At 34.6% G+C, this 22927-nt stretch overlaps 1 pseudogene; it reads left to right on the top strand.

The window, feature by feature from the left end:
* The window catches only part of LOC126720478 (protein SUPPRESSOR OF K(+) TRANSPORT GROWTH DEFECT 1-like), a 47601-nt pseudogene that overhangs the window by 441 nt on the left and 24233 nt on the right, over positions 1–22927 (top strand).

Genomic DNA, 22927 nt, shown 5'->3' with positions numbered 1-22927 from the left:
TCATATCACTATGAATAACTGTATGTGTAATTGTGTGTGTGTGTGTTAGAGTCTTAGATGATTACTCTGATTAGAGTTACTGCTCATCATGCATATCTATTGCAAATTCATCACTATGAATAACTGTATGAGTGAACTAATTGACATGTGTGTGTGTGTGTGTGTTTTATAGATGGCTACTGTCCCTACTGGCGAGCTCTTAGAGCTTGCTGAAAAGAATGTGAAACTGGCAGTTGTGGAGGATATGGCTGAACAACTTGAAGAGGCCTATAAGCTTTATATGAAGGCATTAGAGTATGCAGGCACTTATCTCTTCTATGAGAACAATCCATGGCTTAAGAAGCAGAATAGGCAGTTATTTTTGGGCCATTATAGAAGGGCAACAAAAATAAGAGGCCGTCATCACTTACATGGACCCTCTTTATCTAGAAGAGCAGAAAGCGGGCTTGGTCTTACAGAGTCGAATGCGAAGTTGAGTGATGTGGGCGGACTTCAGGCTTGCAAAGAGGTATTGGTTGAAGCTGCCATAGTGCCTATCCAGAATCCTCAATTTTTTACTGGTAAGTTCTCCCTCCATCATTGTATTTAACTTTTGGGTTTTTTAATCTCTGCTTTTAGTTTATTTGGTTATTCTTAGTTTCAGTGCTAATAATAAGAGTTGGGTTATAGTGACCACTAATGTGGACATTATGTTTTGAACTCCTGTGGACACTAATGTGGACATTATGCTAAATAATGTTTTGAACTCCTGTTTTAGGAAAACGACAACCGTGGAAGGCTATATTACTACATGGTCCTCCTGGAACAGGGAAGACCTATCTAGCAAATGCAATTGCAACAGAAACAGGGTCAACTTTCTTTAGGTAATATTTATAATTTTACCAATATCAATACATAGCAAGCAACAAGATTACAATAAGTGATGATGTAAGAACCATACATGGCAAGAGATAAAAGAACTAATCTTCATCTTCAAAAGGCAAATACATGTTGCCAATTGCAGTTAATTGTGACTCTTATATTTGAAGTCTATGTGGCTTTTTTTTTCTCTCTATGTTTCAGATTTTCTGCATAATTTCTTTTGAAAACTTGTGATTTCGGCAGCATTTTATAGTTAACATGTTGTTCTTATTCTCACCCATTTCTGTAGATTTTACTTGTTATTAAAGGCCTAGATCAGAAATACATTGTCCAATAATTGAGATGATGGACAAAATTCATGAAATTTGGATTTAATAGATTAAATGTTCTTGTTGAAACCTAAGATGTCTGAGTTTCAGAAAATGTGGACTTGAGTTCTTAATATTTTATATTGTTGGTGTAGTTTTCTTACTTCATATGGTTGGGTCTTTGACTCGTTTCATATGCTTTTTCATTGCAATCATCACGTTATTGGAATGTGTTGGATTTCTGAATTCATCATCTATGCCACTATGCTTCAATTGATTCACATCGGCGATTGTTTTGTTTCTCTGCTTCTTCCAAGCAGTTATTGTTGGGTGCATTTATTACAGCTAATGTATTTCCCAAGGATGTAGATGTGTTTGCTTTCTAATGTTTTTATATAGATGGAATGCTGCCAACACATTTACATGTGTTGTGCACTGTCTATACACAGACATTTACATGTGTTGTGTACTGTCTATACACAGTGTTTCCGCATCGGACATTGTTTCCAAATGGATGGGAGAAAGTGAAAAGCAAGTCTCAATTCTTTTCTGACGGGTCCGTGATGCTGCTCCATCCATTATTTTTATTGATGAAATTGATTCCTTATGTGCTTCACGAGGTGAAAACGATGAGAAGGTAGCATCTCAACGAATCAAAACAGAACTTCTTGTACAAATGCAGGTAATTTATTTTCTTTGGAAATGGATTAAAGTCATTTGTTCCAAGCTTCCATTTATCTAATACTATATATAACAGCAGAAGCCTTTAAGGAGGTGCTGACACGTTAGGAAAAATGCCTATCTAAAAAACTGACACATATAGAGTTTAAACTTGAAAAACCGCACGGTGCGTTTGGAGAGATTCCTTTTCAGACAGTAACACGCTTATCTAAAAAAAAAAAAAAAACAGAAAAAAAAGAAACGCAAGCCCTTATAAAAACACCAGCCGCTTTTCCACAGAAAAAAAAAAAAAAAAAAAAAAAAAAAAAAAAAAAAAAAAAAAAAAAACAAAAACCCTAAAACCCAAACCGTATTTCCCAATCAAAATTCAGACTCACTTAGACTAGCGATACTTCGCTGCACCTTCAAACACACAGACCGGACTTGCGTGTTCCAACCTATCAAACATACGAAAAATAAAACCTCTGTAACAGTGAAAACCTCTGCGACGGTGGAAATCTTTGTTCGTTCTCTGCAACAGACAATTTAGAAGCCATCCCGTCTCTGCTCTTCAACAACAAACGATTCAGAAGGTAGACATTTTCCCCCTTCTTTTGTTTTCCTATTCAATTGCCGTTTCTAGGGTTTCCAAGGAAAAAAAGGGTATAGTCAAAGGTAGGCATTTTTTCCCCATTTTTCCCTAATTTCTCATTTTTTTTTCTTACAATTTCTTGAATCCTGTTTTGTTCGATTGAAGTATAAATGGACGAAATATAAAACCTCTGCAACAGTGAAAACCTTTGCAACGGTGGAAACCTCTGTTCGTTCTCTACAACAGACGATTTAGAAACTATCCTGTCTCTGCTCTTCAACAACAAACAATTAAGAAGGTAGACATTTTTCCCTCTTTTTTGTTTTCTATTCATTTGCCGTTTCTAGGGTTTCCAAGAAAAAATGGGTATAGTTGAACGTAGGCATTTTTTCCTCCTTTTTCCCTAATTTCTCATTTATTTTTACAATTTATGGAATCCTGTTTTGTTCGATTGTAGTATTGATTAAATTTAGTTTTAGTTTGGCAGATTTTTGTTTAGATTGTATTTAAAAAAAAAAAAACTGAATGCTTGGAATATACAATCGCCTTTGTTGTTTTCCTTTTTTGATATTTAATTTTATTTTTATTTCTCTATTGAAATATGCATCTATTGATATTTATTTTCATTTTTTGATTTATTAGAAAGTAGGAACTGCTTTTATATTTTGTTTACTTATTTGTGTTTGTGTTGGTTGATTTTTGAGATATTTTACTTTGTAATCTTGAGGGTTGTATAACTGCTAATTACAATTTCAAGCCAGTGTTCAATATTTAGTTTGTGGTCCTTAGCATAAAGTGTTTCATGTATAGTAGCTGTTGATTTTTATAATTCACAAAATTTATCATATGTGCATGCACCCACCATTTGGTGTTAGTTTTCGAGCTTTTATTGACAATTTAGCTTTGCAACTCAATGAACTGCTCAAATGTATTTTTAAATTGAGATCCATGGAGGAGTGTACCGACTGTAGGTTTCACAACAGTAACTTTTTGTAATACAGTTTCTAAAATTTTGAAACCTCCCTAACTTTTAATGGTTGGTTATCTTTTAAACTTAATAATTAATTTATAATTTTTGGGTTTTTTGTTTTCTCTATTACTTGTTCTGTTATTTGTAAGGGGGGGTGAGAGTGTGGAATTTTGAATATTTGCTCAAGGTTATTTTTTGTTTACTTTGAAGAGTTTGTTAATGACCATATTTATGAGACTGATTCTTTAAGTAACATGCATGGTTTATGTGAAGGTACAATTTTCTTGCAGTTGCATTGTTCATATCTGTTTGGTTCTTTAATCTATTTCTTCAACTGTTTTTTTAAATATATTATTATATTTAGGGATTCTAATTGTAGTATGCTTTTGAAAAAAAAAAATTTGTTATAAATTTTATTTTTTAAAACCTTTTTGTATAATTGATACCTGCATTTGTAATTAGTGTTTTGCAGAAAAACAGTCTTACACTTCTTTTGTAATAAAGGCATTTTCTTTGTTGGTGGTGTAAAAGCAAAGCCTTTTTGGTTGATGTGCTCATCCAAAAGTATGCATTTATAGGCTTTCAATTACTATTATAAGTGCGACGAAAAATATTAAAATATAGCAAGATGCTAACTTCTGTTTTTTGCTTGACTTTTGTGATTCATTAGATTGATTAGAAAAGCTTTGAGGAATTAAAAAGCTTTTTTTGGTTTTTGAAGTGGTGCTTCAGTTTTATTTGTCTACATAATTTCAAAATCATATAATTATGATACAATTTTGTTTCAGTTTTGATAAAGTAATTTAAATTGAAGTATTTCATTGAAGTTGGTTTTGTCATTATAATTCTATCATGTTCTATCACAACTGATAGTTTGTACCTGTTGGATGAACATTTTGTGGGTTTGGATGGTTGTTTATGACGTAATCCATAAGAATTACCCCATACTAGCTTCTTATCTTAGCATTAAAATTTGATTTTCAAATTTTAATTCAGATTTCAAGTTTCAAAGAATACATCTGAATTAATTCTATCTTTACACCAAATTTCATGATTTTAAACATATTTAGCACACTCACTTGTATTCTTGCCTTTGTATTTTTCTTCTTAGTATTTTATTTTACTATTGTTTCTCTTCTGATTTATTGTTTTGATTTACTGGAATGCTTACTATTATTTTTTTTAATTTTCCTTCTTGATGTTTATTTCAAAATTGTTCTATTAGACTTGGTATCTTTTATTTTTTGTACTGCTTAGGCTATTAGGTTCAGTTTATTGGCAGTGTTTTTAAATATGCAATTGTTGTTGTTGTTAGCTTTACTTATTTTCTTTTTCTTTTTTATTTTTTCCTTTGATTTGTATATGAACTAAGAAATATGAGTTAGTTTTGAGTGTTTTGGTTGGATTAATTAAAAAAACAAATTGATAACTAACGTATCTTACACACTTTGCAACAATTTTTTTCTTTAAAAAATGATTTAATTAGCCAAATTCTCTGCTACTTATGAGATTTCAAGTGATCCCGCGGATTGTGCGGATTAAACACTAGTATAATATAATTGACATGCTTAGATTAAGATTGGGGGCAAGTAGTTTGTCAATAACTTATTGTAGTTTGTACCAATGCAATATATATATATATATATATATATATATATATATATATGCATGAGCAATAAATCTAATCAGCGTGTCCGATTTCCCATTCATCTCTCTCATTTCCATCTACAATCGGAGAACTCCAACTGCCGCGTGTTGTGGCTAGCAAGAGCCGCCCCCCTCATATTTTTGACAAAAAATACATATAGCATATAGCAATTCAGTTTTAAAACCCAGTCCATTCTTTTGGCCCATAAACAGTTATGCTAAAAAAAGAAACAAAAGCCAAATCGCTTGTTAGTCAAATTCCTATTCCTAATTAAATTAGGACACCAACTTCTAATTAAACTAGGACTATAAAATCCAAATAAATAGATACAAATCACAACATTAAACTTCACAAACACGGTTATAAAAAAAATAAATAAATAAATAAATAATTCACAAACACAGCCCAAACTTCCCAACCTGGTAACCTAAAAATCTAAACTTCTCTAGCCACAAGCAGTCAAGCTACCTTCGCCTCTCCCGCCTCGATCTGTCTTCACTATGGACGTTTGGTAAGTTTCTCACTTTCTTTATGACTATAAGAGTCTCTCTATGGCAAGCTTTTGTTGTTCAGCCATTCAAGTTTTCCTTTTAATGGAAGAAGAGTGAAGGCTCTCCTAGAATATGCTTTATGTTTGTGGTGTCCAGCAAATATTTGAGTCAAAAGAAGAAAAAAGAAAAAGACTAAACAAATGTTAAAACTTAAAAGCTTAAAACATTTGTGAGCGCACTTTAGGGTCTAGGGTCCATACTACCGTCCTAAAGTTAGTAGAATAGCCGAATAGGCTTTATGTTTGTGGATAAAGATGGTTTTATTTGTGAAAGGTTTTTTGCTTTTTGGTCTTGTCCATGTCAAAGACACTACATCTTTAACTTTAAGAGATGAGATATTTAATGTCCTCTCTCATCATGAGTTAGTTATTCAAAATATTCAAGATTAAGGATATGATAATGCGAGCAACATGAGAGGTGAATTGAATGGGTTGCAAGTTTTAATTTGTAAAGAATGTCCCAATGTTTATTATATTCACTGTTTTGTACATCGCCTACAACTTGCATTAGTTATAGCATATTCTAAAGTAAGTGTTGTTCATCAAATTGTCAATAATTTGACTTCAATCATTAATACCACTACACCTTCAAGCAAACGGAATGATGAGTTGAAAGATGCTCAAGCTATTGATGTTGCAAGAAAATAATCAAATAATGAAATAGAATCCGGAAGAGGGTTAAATCAAATTGGAACTTTGAAGCGAGCTGGAGATACACGTTGGGGCTCTAACTTGTATTCAATATCTAACTTGATAAAAATGTTTGATGCAACTTATAAAGTTTTAGAGAATCTTTCTACAGAAGGAAACTATTGTCAACGTGGAGATGTAGATTTTGCTTTAAACTCATTAATGTCCTCTGACTTTATCTTTATATTACATCTCATGATGGACATCATGGAAATCACTGAAGTTCTTTCTCAAGTCTTGCAACAAAAATCTCAAGATATTCTAAATGCCATGGATCTTGTTTCAAGTACTAAAAAATTGATTGCAAAAATGAGAGAAGTTGGATGGGAAGATCTTCTTAAGAAAGTAAAATTATTTTGTGAGGAGCACAAAATAGATATTCCTGATTTGAGTGCTCGATATATTGGAAGGCGTGGTCGATCTCGACGTCAATGAGATGATATTGATGTAGAGCATTATTATTGAGTTGATGTGTTTATTGCCACAATTGATTTTGTGTTACAAGAATTGAACAATAGATTCAATATTTTGAAAAAATTACTGATTTTCTCAAAATTTGCTGTAACTTCAGTGATATATTTTTTTCCCCCCAGAGGATATTAAAAATATGAAGATATAGGGTTGTTGGATGTCACCCTTGATGTAATCATAAAACATGGGTTTTTGGAAACTCAATAGAATGACTAGGATTCACAATTTTGAAGTACCATCAGCTATGATTTTTCCAACTTGCATATCAGTATTTGATAGGCATAAGAGCATTGATTGGATTAATTTTACTTTTGAAAATTGGTTTCACCATTTCAGATTAGCTTTTAACTTATCCTAAGTTCTTAACCATGAGTAAGGCAATAATCAATGAAGCAAAACCCTATGTTGCAACTCAAAATTAGTGCTATGTACCTTTCTATTTTGAAAGAACAACATTCTCTTTATTTAGTCTTCACGACCGCTGTTTTTTTTTTTTTTTTTTAATTTTTTTTTATTATGAGGACAACTACTGTTTTAGTTTGAGTAAACTTAACAATTTAAAATATGATCATTACATTCATATTCTTTTGTGTATTAATCTTAGAAAATTATATTTACTCTGTGTTTAATAACATGTAATGTAATTGAAACTAATTTCACACGCATTAAATCACATAATGAGTATTATGCATGATCATGAAGATAGTTTTTTATAAAATATTTTAAAATAAATTTATACCATATCCGTGCATCGCATGGGAACATTGGCTAGTTAGTTTTAAAAGATGCCATTTAAGGGGGTTAATGACTTATTGGTACTAGCTACTTTAACCAAAATTAACAAAAAGTCTATAATCACTCTTTTTAACAGGGGGATTGAATTGACAAAATCTAAATCTCATAGACTAATTTTAACAAAGTGAAATTAAATTTTAGTTTTTTAAAATTTTTATGAGTGTATGCAAACTGTACACATAACTTATGCATACTTACTGATTGAGCTTGGGACAATGCATTACGTAATACCCAAAAAAAAAAAAAAAAAAAAGATTTAAAAGGAGGGGTATTTAAGTAAAAAAAAACAAAAACAGAGGAACACACGTACTTGAACATGGCCCACGTGCCTACATAGTAATAGGAGTTATGGTCTTATATATTTGTAAGGCTTTAATTGTGGTAGAAATATATATATATATATATATATATATATATATAAAGAAAAATATTATGATTAGGTGGAATTTTGGTGTGTGATAAAAATAGATAGTTATTAGATATTTTTAGTAGTCTCTCTTCTAGTCGAGTACTATTATAAGTTTTTCTTGAATTATTTGGTTATTGAGTAAATGGTGCTTTAAAATTGTTTAGGTGATATCTAAGGATTTTAGAGAAAGTGTTAAGGAGAAGTTCTTTCGTGATGAGCTGGCTGAGATAAGTAACCTCATCCTAGTTGGTTTTATTTTGCGTATTTTAACTATGGAATATTGTTTATAATTGTTATAATTTTATTTAATTGTTTTAGCTGCATTTATTTAAAGTAAAGAATAAAGAATTATCTCAAATATATTTGATTTACTAAATATATGATTTTATGTATGTATTTGAATGAAATATATTTTTGTTTGAACTATGATTTGATATATATGATTTTAGACAATCTGACTATGTTTTGACTCTGATACCCAACCAATGGGGATTATTCATTGGTACTAAAACTTGTTCTATCTGGGGCATCACGAGCCTATCGTGTTTCTAGACCCAGCTAATAGGGAATATACATTAGCACAGAACTAGTTTCATCTGGAATATATAGCATGAGCTTAGTCGTAAAGATTGTTGAGAATATGAATTATGTTGAATATTTGAATTGTTTTAAGTCCTTGAAACTGCTTATGTGTTTTTGGAACCTATTGTAAATTATTGCTTTGATATATATGGAAAACAAATTAATTTCTAATTCATCTGTGATATATTTATAAGATTTAAAATATTTTATCTATATACAACTTATTATTTTATAGATCTATTTGCTTGATAGAACTTATTAGGACTTTGGTTACTTATTGAATTGTCAACTCACCTCCCCCTCTCTTTCCCCTTTCAGAATCTTATCAGGAAGAGTAGCATATGTTTGGGCTACCGCTGGGATGTGTGCATGAGTGAAGTTTAGGAAATCAATGGAATAAGATTTGAACTTTTATGTTTAAAATTACCATTTGTGTAGACTTTTAGTCTTAAAGGAGGATTTAGTTTATTTTTATTTTGACATTGGAAGATTATAATTTGGAGATCTTTTGAGAATTGCATTATTGAAGATATTTTTAAATTTATTGATGAAATTTTCTTTGAGGATAATTCTTTTGTTGTTAAGAAGGCCTCTCACACTTGTAGGGTGTAAACTTTATAAGTGTGAGGCTGTTGTCACGTGCCTAGCTCTTACTTGGGTTCGGGGTGTGACAATATTTATGTATTAGAGCTCTAGGTTGGATCCTTAGGCATTGATTTATGAAACTAAATGATGAGAGGGGTAGAAATTAGGCATTTAGGGATACATTGTATGATATATATACTAGATGAGTTTTTGATCTATTTTTTTTAATTAAATTAGAAATTTGATAACATGTTAGTTTGTCATGTGCATAATGAACAGAGGTTAGGATGCCACCTCATAGCAAAAACACTGTGAAAACTCCCAATAACTTTAGCAATGGTAGGAATCAGCAAGATGGGAATTGAGAACCTAGGCACAACCAAGGCTAGCCATCAAAGATGATTCAGATGATGCAAACCTTGGTTGGAGTGGTCTAACACAGGTCACTACTGGAGACAACCTAGCTAGGATGATGGTGCAATGTTGAGGTCATCATGGTGGGATGATTGAATTCAAGAGGTTGTCTCCTCCAGCTTTTGAGGGGACTATTGAGCCTATGGAAGAATGGATCATTGAGATGGAGAAAGTATTCAGAGTTCTTGAATGCTCTGAGGGCTAGAAAGTGGCTTATGCGGCATATATGTTGCGTGGAGATACTTATCACTAGTGGCAGCTAGAAGAAGGCAAACGTGGCCAAAAGGCTGAACCTTGGACTTGGGAGTTGTTTAAGTCTATGTTCTATGAGAAATATTTTCCTAAGAACATCCATTTTCAAAAGGAAAAAGAGTTTATCAAGCTGACACAAGGTAGCATGACAGTTGCTCAATATGAAGTAGAATTTTCCAGGTTAGCCAAATTTGATCCGATAACGGTGGTGGATGAAGAAACTAAGGCTCGAAGGTTTGAAGATGGATTTAGGTTCCGAATCAAGCAAGGAGTTGTGCCCTTTGAGTTGACTAACTTTAGGGCAGTTGTGAGTAAGGATTTATTAGGGGAGATGGGACTTAATGAGGCTCAGGTAGATAGAGATAACAACCAAAAGAAGAGGCCTAGGCAAGGAGAGCAAAGCTCTAGCTTTCAAGCCAAAAAAACAATGAACACAATGTGATGATACCAAGGAACTGCCAAAGTGCTCGATGTGGTAGGTCTCATACAGATAAGGATTGCCACTAGAATACTAGAGCGTGTTTCTCATATGGACAAAAGGGTCATAGGATTGTTGAGTGTCCCTAACAGAAGGAGGTTTAGACCATTCCAAGACCAACAATAGGACAAAGTTAGGGAGCAAGCCAAAAGCCCAAGATCCAAGGAAGGGTTTATGCACTTACTTAACAGGATGCTAATACTTCTAATATTGTGGTAACAGATATTATTCCAGTTTCCACAACTTTTGCTTTTGCATTGCTTGATCCTAGTGCCACTCACTCCTTCATATCTACTAATTTTGCAAAGAAACATAATTTTAAATTTGAGCCTATGGAATCTAAATTATATGTGGATACCCCAGTTGGGGGTGTAGTAGTTATTGATAGTGTTTGCAAGTCTTATTTAGTCAAAATAGCAAATAAAGAGTTACAAGTAGATCTAACATTGTTGGAGATGCGGGATTTTCACATAATCTTTAGGATGGATTGGTTGGCTACTCATTATGCCATAGTTGATTGTCATAGGAAGAAGGTAATTTTCCAAGTACTTGGTGAGATTGAGTATTGTTTTGTGGGAAGTGGGGCATATACTTCTCTACGGGTGATTTCAGCTTTACAAGCTAGACATATGTTGAAAGTTCAATTAGTGTATAAAACACTATGAACGTTTAGACCCCCAATTAACAAATTACCAATTCAAGTTTAATATCAAACAATTAAAATGCGGAATATAAACATAAGCTTAATACAGAATTGATAAACAATCTAAACCAAATAAAATTACATCCACAACAGAAATTAAATGGCAAAGATTAAGGAAAGAGAGATGCAAACACAAAGACAACACAACGATGTGTTATCAAAAAGGAAACCGAAGTCCTCAGCGTAAAACCTCTCTGCTGCCCTCCATATGGTAAATAATTCACTAAAGAATGTAGTTGGGATACATGAACAGCAGAAAACCCTCCAAGCCTAATCTACCCAGTGTACCTAAGCCCTCCAAGCTCTTACTCCAACAAGGTTATGCCGAACCTATTTCTTCTTTAGCTTACCGGGTTCCGCTACTTGACCATAGCATCAATCAATATGAAATTGATCCCTTCCTAACTGCTTCCCAAAGCACCAAATGGCCTTCTCACAGATATGGATATGGTGAGAAAAGGTTTTGGTAATGTACCTCTCAAGGATGTAACAATGGAGAGGAAGAGGTAGAGGAATTTGAAGAGTCTCTATATTAAAATTATGGATGAGTCAATCTTGTTTTTCTCTAGGATTTCTCTCTCAAAATTCTCTCTGGAAACTCTTTACATTTCATGGGTATAAGGGGTATTTAATACTAGGGTGAGAGTGGAATGCGAAGAGTCAGTTTTTTCAAAACATAGCTGGCTGGCGGCTTGGCCTCGCGACTTGATTGAGTCGCGAGTTCAAGCCGCGAGTTAACAGAACGGCTAGGCTGGACTTTTTGTCTTGTAGTGCTCTAGATGGCGTAACTGTTCATCTTCTCTACACGCTTCACTCGTGTGCTGCAGTTGGTGGCTTGCCAATTGCGAGTCACTCGCGAGTCCCAGCTGCGAGTCTCTGCATCCTTGCAAAATCTTGAGCATTTCTTCACACTCTCTCACTCACTACCCTTATATGATTTCCACCTAAATACAGGGTTATTAATTACTAAAATACAAGTAAATTTGGCACGGAATAAAGCTAACAAGATGGTTGATAAAATTCAACCTTACAATCTCTCCCTTTGGCTATTCCGTGACAAAACCCTAAAACAAACTCTAGACTTAACATGTGAGTTGGGAACAGTTGAACAAAACTCACTCACACCTAACTCTAGAATTTGATAAGCTCTTGAATCATATGAACAAGAATCTCTTGAAACACAACAACACAGTATGATTATTGTATGTAGAAAAACTTGTAATTGCATATGAAGCAAGTACAATGCGATCAAGCAAAATGGAATTAAGTAATAAACCATGGCTTGACCATACAAACAATCACTACAAAATAGTGACCACAATACTCATTCACACTTGGAATGAACATCCGGACATACTAGCTAATAAGCTTAATGCAAATCACTTGCATGCCCAACACTCAACCAATGCATAATACATAAAGTATATACATCTAGGACCAAGATCCTACTAGGGCACAAGAGTAAGAGTACTTAAAGAAAATGCATAACATTTAGCTAGAAGTACTTCGCAACAAAGCATAGAGGCTGCATAAGCATTGTACAAACCATAAAAACCTACAAAGCACATGGAAACAAACCCTAAAAGCTTACAAAAGCAACATGGGTACAAAATCACAAAATACTGAATATAAACTTAAACAATATAAACTAAAAATGCTTAAAGTTTCTCCCCTTCAAAATGATGAGAAGTTGTGATGCACTTGGAACATATATACTTGTAACCTGAAACACTTACACAAAACACATTAGACCCTCAAGGTAAAGCAAGTAATAAAATGACAAGCATAATGTAACAAGGAAATTGCGATCAAGTAAACATGATGTGAAACATGTGAGCAACTTGATCATACACCAAAACAATCATATAGAAATAACTACAATGACTACATAGCAAAGAAATTGATCATCCGAACATGCATTCAATGAAGCACAATAGCATAAGGATGTATGCATGTCTAAAACACAAACACAATGCAATATAAGAAGGCAAACATAAAGAGAAACAAACAAAATAAAGTTTTATTGTTAACTCAATATCTTCTCCCCCTTGGTATATGCATCTCCCCTATGGAATATCTCTCCCCCTACAAATATGCATGAGAAATAGAATTTCTCCCCCTAAGGATGCGCATAAGAGTCAAATAGAAATGACAAAACACTTTGGTATACTCTCTAGAGTATACTCTTTCCCTTTTTGTTAGGAATAGACAAAGGGTCAAGGAGAAACAAGGGTAAGAGATGAAGGTATGAACAATGATAATGATGCATGAGGAGTGCGAGATGAATAAGAAAATGAAGCTCAAACCTAAAACAAATCAAAATGCTACAAAACACAAGGTAAACATGACATGCTAGGATGAAGAAAGTATAGACCAAAGTATGACAAGAGCAGTAAAGGTGTGTGTAAGAGGTGGCTATGTGCAATGCATGACCAATGCATGGAAAATACACATGTGGGGAAGTTGTGTTAAATACACAACCAATGAACCAAAAATGTTCCTAATGAGGAAACATGAGAAACCTCAAAGTTTGGTACTCATCGGAGTCCAAACAAGCGAGAAAATGCCTAAGAGGCATTTTATCAAACACCTAGCATACACACTATGAACAACAATGTGAAACAATGCATGAACATCATGAAATCCACCTTTAATACATGTTCTTTTTGCCACAAGGGGCCAACAACCAAAACAAATCACCAAAGAAACCAATCTCATACAAAATTTTGATAAAAATTAAGTTTTCCCAACCCCTATTATGAAAATCCCAATCAAGAGCACAAAACTCACTAAAACATAATCCAAGGATCCAAAATTAATGAAAAGAGTTTATAATTACCTTAGAGATGTTAATGGAATGAAAAACCATTCAAATTGATTGGGCTTTGATGTAAAAATATTGATAGAGGGGTTTAAAAGAGGATGGAAGAGGTTTAAAACAGATTTCCCATGAAAAACTCTTTAAAAAATTGATTTTGGGTGTTTCGCAACTGGGCAAGTCGCTAGGTTTAGTCGCGAAAATTTTCGCAAGTCGCGAGTGAGTCGCCAAAACTTCTGGATGGACTCGTGACTAGGGTTTCGTGATTGGTGAGTCACTAGCTGAGTCTCGAAAAACTATGACACATGTTTTTTAACATAGAACATGTTTAAACAATGAAAAACAAAGTATGCACTAAACATGGACACAAAGAGTGATAAACATCACTTCCAAAAACATATAAAATGATCAAAAATATTTTTGGATTGATCCATATATAGTTGAGCATACACACATCACATTTAAACAAGTACAATCGAACAAATAAATAAGGCATTTATTTATCTTTGAAACTTTTCATTTGGCTTCTTTACACTTCATAACATTTGATCATTTTGAATCAATACATCTCATTTTGAGATTGATGCCTGAAATTTTTGATATTTCAATTTGATGAACAGGCTTTTAGCTTTTGGGTATCATATATTTTCAACACGAGTCGCTTTCCCTTTTTCCTAGTCAAATACTAGTATATGCGATGATTTTTACAACTCATTATCTCTTTTCATTTTGAGATTTACATTTGTTGAGCTCTTTAAGCAAAAATAATAAAAAGTGTGGGAAGATATATAAGTACAAATCTATGCAAGTATCAAAACCATCAAGACTATTGACCAATAATTCATGACAAGCTTGAAGATCGATTTACAATAATAACACATAGATTTCAAGATTTTTCCCACAAAGAAATAAGTGCATAAAGAACAAGCTAAACTCGTAAATGCATAAAACCATTTGTACAAAGGCACAAGGCAAAACTCATATGTGATATGTGCTCAAACATATACGATCAAACTTTTTGAATTTTTCACTTTTTATGAGGTTTTGGATTTTTACTCACCCAAAACTAAAACAACAAAAATAAGATCAAATGCAAAAACAATCAAAACAATGCATATAAAGAGATGCACGATGCACAAATGCATGACAATGAAGTATCTAATGCATGACAATGAAGTATCTAATGCATGAAGGGTCCTACAAAGATCAAAAGAATTAGATCAATGACCAAAAGAACAAAAGCTCAACCATAGAAACCTTTCCTCATCCAAACACAACAATTGTTTTGAATGAGTGTCTCATGAGAAGTGAGACGAAGGTTGGAAAAATAAGAACCGGAGATGCACATAGATAAGGAGTTAAGAGTATTAAACACTTTCTTTAACAACATGTTATTTTCACTCAAATCCGGTTTACCATTTTTAGTATTACTTCCAAGAAGCTCAAATTTCTCTTTTCTTTTGATTCTTTAAAAAATATAAAACTTAGAGCATTGAGGTCTTAGATGACCAAAGGCACCACAATGGTGACAAATAATGTGTTTAGGTCCACTAGACTTTTTAGGAAGGTGAAAGTTCAATTAGTGTATAAAAAACCTTAAACGTTTAGACCCTCAATTTACAAATTATCAATTCAAGCTTATTATCAAACAATTAATGTGCGGAATATGAACATAAGCATATAACAGAATTGATAAACAATCTTAGACCAAATAAAATTACATTCACAGTAGAAATTAAATGGCAAAGATTAAGGGAAGAGAGATGCAAACACAAGGACAACACACGATGTGTTATCGAAGAGGAAACCGAAGCCTTCGGCATAAAACCTCTCCGCCGTCCTCCAAGTGGTAAATAATCCACTAAAGAATGTAGTTAGGATACATGAACAGTAAAAGACCCTCCAAGCCTAATTTACCCAATGTACCTAAGTCCTCCAAGCTCCTACTCCAACGAGGTTACGTCGAACCTATTTCTTCTTTAGCTTACCAAATTCCGCTACTTGACCATAGCATCAACCAATATGAAATTGATCCATTCTTAACTACTTCCCAAAGCACCAAACAACCTTCTCACAGATATGGGTATGATGAGAAAAAATTTTGGTAGTATACCTCTCAAGGATTTAACAATAGAGAGGAAGAGAGTAGAAGAATTTGAAGAGTCTCTATGTGAAAATTATGGATGAATCAATCTTGTTTTTCTCTAAGGTTTCTCTCTGGAAACTCTCTACATTTCGTGGGTATAAGGGTCTATATATAGTAGGGTGAAAAAGGAATGCGAAGAGTCAGTTTTTCCTAAATAGGGTCTGGCGACTTGGTCTCGTGACTAGGTTGAGTCACGAGTTCAAGCCACGAGCTAACGGCTTGGCCAGCTTGGGACTTTTGTCCTGTAGTGTAATAGCTGGCATGACTCTTCAGCTCCCCTACATGCTTCACACGTGTGCCAACTTTGGTGGCTTACCAGTCGTGAGTCACCGACGAGTTCAGCCGCGAGTCTCTGCATCCTTGCACAATCTTGAGCATTTCTTCACACTCTCTCACTCACTACTTTTACATGATTCCCATCTAAATACATGGTTACTAATTGCTAAAATATAAGCAAATTTAGCATGGAATAAAGCCAACAAGATGGTTGATAAAATTCAACCTTACAGAAGGGATCTAGCAGCATGGTTTTGTTCCCTCTTCAACTTATGACATTGAGATCTTATATGATTAATCACACCATAATGGCGGCAAGTTGGAACAAACTTAGATCCATCCACAACCTTAGGTTGAGACTTAAACGAAGGCTTTGACTTAACAGCCTTTCTCCTCCACCTTTTGATTTCTTTTATGTGGAGGAATGTACATCGATTTGTCCTTTGAGGTAGAACCTATAATAGGCACGAAATCGAGTACCATAACATGATTGCAACATATATTATCATCCTTTTTTGCAATAAGTTCAACAATCAAACACTTGGCATGTATCTTAAGAGATTCATTTTCACATGTTAGCTCATCAACAAGTTTGTTAGACAAAACAAGTTTATCATCCAAGTCCATATTCAAGCATTCAAACTCTTTCAGTTTTTCAAGAGAATTTTCAACAAGTTTCTTATATTTTTTAACCAATTTGTTGGATTCATTGAGCTTAGCAATCAAATCATCATTTTCACAAAATATCTTGCTCAAATTCTTTTGAAACTTCTTAGCCTTTTTCTTCAAGAGTTTGTCATTTGGAATATCAACAACACCCAAAGATTCATGTAACATAGAATCACAATCATGAGGAGTATCACTCACAAAGGCATTTTCACAAACACGTGGTATGTTACATTCATCAACATCCAAAACATGCATAGAGGCATACAAAGCACTATCCATGGCAAATAACATAAGGGGTCAAGGATCACACTTAGGTATTTAAACCAAAACAAGTGTATCTGCTCTGATACCAATTGAAAGTTCAATTAGTATATAAAATGCTATGAACGTTTTAACCCCCAATTAACAAATTACCAATTCAAGTTTAATATCAAACAATTAATGTGCGAAATATGAACATGAGCTTAATGCAGATTTGATAAACGATCTAAACCAAATAAAATCACATCCACAGCAGAAATTAAATGGCAAAGATTAAGGGAAGAGAGATGCAAATACAAGGATAATACAACAATGTATTATTGAAGAGGAAATCGAAGTCCTCAACGTAAAACCTCTCCGCCACCCTCCAAACGGTAAATAATCCACTAAAGAATGTAGTTGAGATACATGAATAGTAGAAAACCCTCCAAGCCCAATCTACCCAGTGTATCTAAGCCCTCCAAGCTCCTACTCCAACGAGATTACACCGAACTTATTTCTTCTTTAGCTTACCGGATTCCGCTACTTGACCATAGCATCAACCAATATGATTGGTCCCCTCCTAACTGCTTGGCAAAGCACCAAATGACCTTCTCACAGATATGGGTATGGTGAGAAAAGGTTTTGGTAATGTACCTCTCAAGGATGTAACAATGGAGAGGAAGAGAGTAGAGAAATTTGAAAAGTCTCTATGTGAAGATTGTGGATGAGTCAATCTTGTTTTTCTCTAGGGTTTCTCTTCCAAAATTCTCTCTAGAAGCTCTCTACATTTCATGGGTATAAGGGGTATTTATACTAGGGTGAGAGTGAAATGCGAAGAGCTAGGTTTTTCAAAACAGAGTTGGCTGGCGGCTTGGCCTCATGACTTGACTGAGTTGCGTGTTCAAGCCACGAGTTAACAGAACGGCCAGGTTGGACTTTTTGTCCTGTAGTGCTCCAACTGGCGTAATTGTTCATCTTCTCTGCACGCTTCACTCATGTGCTGCAGTTGGCGGCTTGCCAGTCACGAGTCACCTGTGAGTCCCAGCCGCGAGTCTCTGTATCCTTGCACAATCTTGAGCATTTCTTCACACTCTCTCACTCACTATCCTTACATGATTCCCACGAAAATACAGGGTTATTAATTGCTAAAATATAAGAAAATTTGGCACGGAATAAAGCCAATAAGATGGTTGATAAAATTCAACCTTACATATGTTGAAGAAAGGGTGTAAAGGATATCTGGCCACCATGAGAGACACACAACAAGGTGAATTGAAGTTGGAGGACATTTCTGTAGTGAGAGAGTTTCCAGAAGACTTGTTAGGGTTACCATTAGGTAGGAAGATAGAGTTTTCTATTGACCTATTACTAGGTTCTAGCCCAGTTTCTAAAACCCTATACCAAATGGCACCTGTTGAGTTAAGGGAATTAAAAGAAGAATTTCAAGAGCTACTTGACAAAGGCTTCATTAGGTCTAGTGTTTCCCCTTGGGGTACACCTGTGTTGTTTGTAAAGAAAAAGGATGGGAGCATGCGACTTTGCATTGATTATAAGGAGCTGAATGGGGTGACAGTGCGAAATAAGTACCCTTTACCGAGGATAGATGATTTGTTTGATCAAATCCTAGGAGCACAGGTTTTCTCTAAGATTGATCTTCGTTCCGGTTACCATCAATTGAAGATTAAGATTGCTGATGTGCCCAAGATAGCCTTCCATACAAGATATGGCCATTATGAAATTTTGGTGATGAAATATTGATGATGCATTTTGGCTTAACCAATGCACCAGCAGCCTTTATGAACTTGATGAATAGGGTGTTTAAACGCTTCTTAGATAAATTTTTTGTGGTTTTTATTGATGATATCTTGATATGTTCCAAGAGTGTGGAGAAGCATGAGAATCACTTGAGGCTTGTACTGCAACTATTGCAGGAGAAGAAGTTGTATGCAAAGCTTAAAAAATGTGAATTTTGGCTAGAAAGTGTTGCATTCCTTGGGAATTTGTATCTAAAGATGGGATTGTTGTTGACCCTAAGAAAGTGGAAGCAGTAGTAGAATGGAATAGACCAAACAGTGTGACAAAGGTTTGTAGCTTTTTGGGACTGGCTAGTTATTACAGGAGGTTTATTGAAGGATTTTCTCACGTAGCCATGCCTATGACTCGCTTGACCTACAAGGGAGCTAAGTTTGAGTGGACTAGAATGTGTAAATAAAGCTTCTAGGAATTGAAGAGAAGGTTGGTGTTAGCACCCATTCTCACCATACCTTTGGGTAGTGGAGGTTTCACCATTTATAGTGATGCCTCTAAGAAGGGCTTGGGGTGTGTTCTTATGCAGCATGAGAAAGTAGTGGCATATGCCTCTAAACAATTGAAGCCTTGTGAGCAAAATTATCCCATACATGACTTGGAGTTAGCAATGGTGGTTTTTGCTCTAAAAATTTGGGGGCACAATTTGTATGGAGAACAATATGAGATATGCACTGACCACAAGAGCCTTAAGTATCTCTTTACTCAAAAAGAGTTGAATATGAGACAAAGGAGATGGTTAGAGCTATTAAAGGACTATGACTTGACTATTAGTTACTGTCCTGAAAAAGCCAATGTGGCAGCTGATGCCTTAAGTAGGAAGTCTGCAGGAAATTTGACAGCTTTGACGACTACTCAAAAACACATCCTGGAAGATTTGAGGAAGATGAGGATAGAAGTACGGTTTCATGAAGCAGAGGTACAATTGGCAAACCTTAGAGTTCAACCTACCTTGATTGAAAGCATAAAGGTTGCACAAAGTAATGGTCCACAATTGTAGAAGATAAGAGATTTGATAAATCTAGTCTCTCAATTTGAGTTTTGCATTCATAAGGATGGATCCTTAAGGTTTGGTAATCGGCTTTGTGTACCAAATGATCTAGACCTTAAGGCAAAAATTCTAAAGGAGGTTCATAACATGAGTTACACAAGACACCCAACAGGCACTAAGATGTATCGAGATTTAAGGGAGACGTTTTGGTGAACAACATGAAGAGGGAGATTGCTCAATATGTTGCTCAATGTTTAGTGTGTAAAGAAGTCAAGATTGAGCATCAAAGACCTGTTGGATTTTTGCAACCTCTTCCAATCCCATAATAGAAGTGGGAGAATATTACTATGGACTTTGTGACGGGGCTGCCTAGAACCTCTATTGGTAAAGATGCAATTTGGGTGATTATGGACTGGTTGACAAGATCTGCATACTTTTTGGCCATTAGGATTGATTTCTCACTCGAAAGGTTAGCTAGATTGTATATCAATGAAATAGTGAGATTACATGGTACTCCTGTGTCCATTGTGTCTGATAGAGACCGAAGATTTATGTCTCAATTTTGGGAGAGTGTGCATAAGGCAATGGGTACTAATTGGAAGTTTAGTACAGCTTTTCACCCTCAAACAGATGGACTTTCAGAAAGAATTATACAAACATTGGAAGACATGCTGAGAGCTTGTGTAATTGATTTCAAAGGTTCATAGGATGAACATGTACCTTTGGTGGAGTTTGCATATAATAATAGCTATCAAGCAAGTATTAAAGCAGCACCATATGAGGCTTTGTATGGTAGGAAGTGTAGGTCTCCTATAGTTTGGGATGATGTTGGACAAAGAAGATTGTTGGGTCCTGAAATTGTATAGCAAACAGTGGATAAAATTCAAGTGATTAAAAAGCGGTTCCAAACGGCTCAAAGTAGGCAAAAGAGTTATGCAAACCTTAGAAGAAGGAAATTAGAGTTCCAAGTGGGTGATAATGTGTTCTTGAAGATTTCACCTACTAAAGGAGTTATGATGTTTGGTTTTCGAGGTAAGTTGAGCCCTTGTTTTGTAGGACCTTTTAAAGTCTTGGAAAGGATGGGTAAGGTTGCTTATAGGCTCGCCTAACCACCTACTTTATCAGGGGTTGCGAGAGACCGCGTCCCCGGCCCGTTTTTATAGGATGTTGGGCCAAACCCACGTGAATGGGTGGAGTCGTGTTATTGTGTCTCAAAATGGAGATTCGACTAGTTATATTTTTCTCTTTAGATTAAGGGTTTTACAATGGAGTCGCCACTTATTTAATTATTGGAAAAATAAGAAAACCATGAATGAAAAATTCCTCATTTTATTAATTTGAAATTAAATTTACATTGATCATAGGAAAATTACATGGCTTTGGTCCTAGATACAATCTAAGATAAAGTACATGGCTTTATTTCCTAGTCACAATCTAAAAATAAAAAATTACATGGATAAGTATTTGATCTACTAACCCTTGATCTAAGCTCGGAGGCTATGTTACAAGATGGAAAGATGTTAGGCACCCACCTTACCCGGTGAAACCGGTCTTTTAGACTATGGTGGCCAACATTCATATCACATCATCCAATATGTCAATCAATTTGTATGTTGAATTTAATGTGTGTGCATATGATAAACCCTAATTCAATTTATTAAGCATGACGTTTGGATTAAAAAAATGAACTCTAGTGAATGTGTGTGGATAGTGATAACCTAGATTCAAGAATTTGAAAGAATTACTAAACAAACATGTTTTTTCATATTTTTGATGTGGATTTAAGATTAAATCTAGTGATATACATGAACATGTGATGAACAACTAAAAACATGTGAAGAACACATAAGAACAATTAGGAACATTCAAACATATTCAAGAGAATTATCATGCTTTAATCTTAAATTCTCATCATGACATATAAGCAAACAGTTAGGGAAGGGGATTATACCTTCATGCAAGATCCATGTAATGGAGGAGTAGATTCTTGATGGGGGTCCTAAGGGTGGAGGAAAAGAAGAACTAGGAGAGGGAGAGTGAGTCTCACTCAATACCTTGAGTCTCAGGAAGACCAAGATATAACAAGACTACTCAACTTCACTAGAACTCGAGAAGAGAAGAGAGGGGGATTTTTTGTGTCTTTTGAATGAAGGAGAGGGGGGTTTATATAGTAGTGGTGGAGGAAATATGAATGGAAGGCTATTTAATGAGAGTTGACAAGGAATCATGAACCTAGACCTCATTTTAGCCTTTGGGAAAATCTGGTGCATTAAATGGAAAGATTGGTGGGAGTGAGGAGCAAGCCAAAATTCGGTTTTCCCGTAACTGCTGTCACAGCCTATAGAGCCAACTTTGAAAAATCATATCTGCCTCAATTCTGATCGGAATTGTCTCATTCTTGTGCTCAAATTGAAACTCCGGATGTCTAGTTTCTGGGAAAAATAACCTCATTCACAGATTCAAAATATTCTGAGAGATATCAATGAAACAGTAAGCAGAGGTCATTTGTTAGAAAATGGTTTCAGAACAATTAACATTAATAGGTCCCCAAATTAGCTCCCAATTAATATTAAATGGCTCCAATCACTCCCATTTCAGACTTAATTGGCTCTTAATTTACTCTAATTAAAAGATAATTGCACAAATTACTCATTGAATAATTAATGTTTAACTATCTTGTTAATTAGGTGTTTGCAACTCTATCATAAAATGTAATCCTAACCAATCAAATTATGACACATCATCTATCTCAAGTTGATTATATTTATAACCAATTGAAATCAATTGTTCATAATCACATATAGTCAGACTCAATTTGTAATAGTGCATCTCAGCTATTAAAACTTGATTTGATGATAACTTTCAATCTAATGGTCCGATTAGGGCTCATGACCAGTCGATTTGATCGTTACAACATCAAGATCATTTTGGTGAAATGAGATTAAGGATCTAATTACCAGAATCAAGATGCATATTTCCAATGTGAAATTACCCTTTTACCCTTCATGTG

This window comes from Quercus robur, chromosome 4 (genome assembly GCF_932294415.1).
Source record: "Quercus robur chromosome 4, dhQueRobu3.1, whole genome shotgun sequence".
Taxonomy (NCBI): Eukaryota; Viridiplantae; Streptophyta; class Magnoliopsida; order Fagales; family Fagaceae; genus Quercus; species Quercus robur.
Note: the sequence above shows the minus strand (reverse complement) of the source record. Positions and strands in the feature narration are given on the sequence as shown.